The following is a 3,780-nucleotide window of genomic DNA, read 5'->3' as shown; positions in this document are numbered from 1 at the left end:
GCCTGCCTCTGCCTCCCGAGTGCTGGGATTAAAGGCATGCACCACCACGCCCGGCTCTGTTTTTATATTTTTATTAGACATGTATCCTATGAGATATTCTCCAGCTCACACTGACTCTAGTCTGTGGTCTCTTCCAGAACCACCCACCACTGTGAAAACTATCCTTGGATTGATTTGGGTCTGATGTCATGTCACCTAAATGTATTTCTGGACTTCCTGTTTCTTCTTGCCAGGGACTGTGGGTCTCTCAGCTTCTCTCCTCACTCCACCTCCACTTCACCTGCAGCAGAGATAGTTCCTCTGTGTCATGTCAACCTACAGTAGACGCTTGGCATTGTTTTCTTTATCGAGTTCATGTTTCATCTCTGAAAGTGTACATTCTCCCCATTTCTCCCTGCTTTCTCTGTTTTGTTCTGTGCAGAGCAATGGGTCAAGTCGTGTGCCCTCTCCCTATGTCTTTGACATTATCACCCCAAAAATAGCAGCGTTCTTTTTTTATGTCAAGTTAAGAACTAACAAAAAAACATTGAGAGGACTCTTAAAATTCTTTAAAACCTGATTTCTATAGCTCACCCCTCTGCTGTTTGTATTTTAGATCTATTTTATCTTAATAATTGTTCACTCAGAAAAAGAGAAGGGTAGAGAAGAGGAGGGGGGAGAGGAGGAGGGAGGGGGAGGGAAGGAGGAGTAAGTGGGGAGGAAGGAAAAAGGAAAGAGAGAGGGAGAAGGAAGGAAGGAAAGAAGGGAGAAAGAAAGGAAGGGAGGGAGGACAGAAGGAGGAAGAAGGGAAGGAAGGGAAGAAAGGAAGGAAGGAAGGGAGGGGAGGAGGGAGGGAAGAAGAAAGAAGGAGGAAAGGAAGGAGGGAGGGAAAGAAGGAGGCAGGCATGATTTTTACTTCTTAAATGTTGTAAATTACTCGTGAACTTGATTAAACTTCGTTGTTTTCACCAAACCAGACTAGCCAGAAGAATTAAAACCACCGTTTTAATTGATTGCTAGCTGTCTGTGAGCAGCTACAAACATTTCTCTGGCACTTGTGGTGCTTTTTATGCCGGAGCCCACTGTGCTGCTGACCTCATTCGTATCACACCCGAGGGGATTGTTCTGGAGCTAATGCCACTTACTGGTCTTTGCTTTCTCCACAGAGGCGTAGCCTCCTCTCAGAAGGAAGGAACGAGGCCTGCCACATTCTGTAGATCTGCTTAGCCATCTTACTCTTGAACGTGAGGCAAGGAAGGCAACCCAAGCCCTCACCCTCTCGGGGCTCCGAGGCTCCGTCGCCATTGTCTCAAGCAGTTCACTAGACTTTGTGTGTCTGTCTCTGCTCACCTCAACTGGGAAGAAATTGTGATGGTTAATATGGCCAACTTGACAGATCTAACTCACCCAAGAGACAAGCTTCTGGGCAAGTCTGTGAGGAAGTTTGCAGACTGTGTTCACCGAGGTGTGAAGACCTAACCCCCGTCCTCACCCCTGGGGTGTGGGCAGCACCATTCCGTGAACAGAAGCTGACTAAAAAGGAAAAAGCAAGCTGAGCACCAGCGTCCATCTCTCTCTGCTTCCTGACAATGGATGCCATTGCCCCATGCTCCTGCAACCATGTCTTCCCCGCCATGACAGATGGTGCCATGAGCCAAAATCAGCCTCCCCTCCTGGATTTAGTTTTGTCACAGCAACAGGAAGAGCGACTGATACAATAGCATTTCTGCTGTTAGACAAGCATAGCTGCAGATCCTGCCTGGGGAGCTAGCAACCTTCATGGCTTTTCTTGTATGAGACCAGGAACTTGACCATCCCCTCATCCCTCCATAGGGTTCTGCTCTCTGAAAATTCCACCGTCACCACCCACCTGCTCAGCAGGATAGTCCTCCCTAAGTCCCGGGCTGTGGTGCCATTATAATATAGGTGGCCATAGCAGATTCCAGGAAGTGGGGCTCGAAGTGAAGGAGGCACATCTGAGGGACTGGGCTTGTCTGGCTGCTAATGAACACACAGGGTTTTTCCTACTTAGGAGTAAAAATGATGGAAGTCTATTTGAAGACCAGGCACAAGATAAACCCATCACAGAGCCTACTGATGGGACTGGTGTGTTGTGAGTTCGTTGTACATCTGTGTTCTTGTATACCAGAAGACAGAGGTGTTTAGGTGAGTGTTTACTGAATGCATTCAACTCGGTAAGAACACAGGCTAGGGCTAGCCAAGACTCCTACATAGCAGAAGTGTGTTCAGGGTGATTACATTTAATTGACTTAATTGCCCCGAGTTTCATGGATAAGGTTTTCTGGGTTTCCTGCTTCAGTTGAAAGAATAAAGATCCTTCATGATCACTGTCAATTCACTTCTAAAGGCTGCCAGCATGCAGGGTGCCCCTTAGATTCTCTTTTCTTGAGAGGCAGGGGTTGTCTATAGAGGGAGGAAGGGAGGGAGATCGAGCAAGAGAGAAAGGGAGAGACAGAGACAGAGGGAGAGGAAGAGGAAGAGGGAATGGAGGGAGAAGGAGAGAGACACAGAGAGAGGTAGGCGGGGAGGGCGAGAGAGAGACTATATGTCTCTACCTCTCCCAAGCTGGGATTGCTAGCAAAAGCGGCCATGTTGGTCATCTTTGGACTGGACTCAGGGTACTGACCTCATTCTTTCGTTGGTAAGAGAAGATCCTCACCGGCTCAGCTCTTTCCCCAGCACCTTTGATGGAGGTATGAACTTGGCTCATTTATCCACAGCCCTGTCAATTCCTTCTGTAAATAATACTGTTTTCCATCTTGACTGTGAGGATGTGACTCTCAGCAGGGAGACACCGGGCTTCACTCGTTGCTATCCAGAATGAAATCAGGCCATAGTCTAGCCTTGGGTGCTCAACATAGTTACTGAATTCCCCTAGGCCTGAGCCCAGGATGGAATCACCAGCCTGGCTCTCTGGGTAAATAAGATCTTCCCTTCCCTTTCTGTGGTCCCATGGTTGTTCTGAAGCCCAGCAGTCAGAATGGCAGTGACACTCCCAGTGCCATGGGAGGCTTTCCAGAAGGCTCACTGGAAGGTTATTGTGTGAGGAATAAGAAGGAAGGCTTCTGTTCTTATCTAGTGTCTGGTTAGAATCGGGGACTTTGGAGAAATGAGAAATGACCGCTGATGGATGAGGGATTTCTCTTCGATGGGATGAAAGAGTCTACACTAACACAGCAGAGAATATACTGTCATCCGCTGAGCTGCAGGCTTTAAAATGGGAATTACATAGTAAACGAACTCTACCTCAATGAACTGTATTTTGTTTTGTTTTGAGACAGTGTCTTAGTTTGGGTTTCATTGCTATGAAGAGACACCATGACAAAGGCTGCCATTATAAAGGACAACATTTAATTGAGGCTAGCTTATAGGTTCAGCCCATTGTCATCAAGGTGGGAAACATGGCAGCATGCGGGCAGACATGATGCTAGAGAGGAGCTGAGAGTTCTACATCTTGTACTGAAGTCAAACAGAAAGACTGACTTCCAGGAATCTAGAAGTATCTCAAAGCCCAACCCCACAGTGACACACTTCCTCCCACAAGGCCACACCCACACCAACAGGGCCACACCTCCCATTAGTGCCACTCCCTGGGCCAAGCATATTCTAAACCACCACAGACAGGGTATCTTAATGTTGCCACAGCTGGCCTGGGACTTTCTAGGTAGATCTGGCTGGCTTTGACCTCACAGAGATCCTCCTGCCTCTGCCTCTGCCTCTGCCTCTGCCTCTGCCTCTGCCTCTGCCTCTGCCTCTGCCTCTGCCTCTGCCTCTGCCTCT

The sequence above is a fragment of the Mus caroli genome, chromosome 9, assembly GCF_900094665.2.
Source record: "Mus caroli chromosome 9, CAROLI_EIJ_v1.1, whole genome shotgun sequence".
Classification (NCBI taxonomy): domain Eukaryota; kingdom Metazoa; phylum Chordata; class Mammalia; order Rodentia; family Muridae; genus Mus; species Mus caroli.
The sequence above is the reverse complement of the archived record's forward strand: the minus strand, read 5'-3'. Positions refer to the sequence as shown.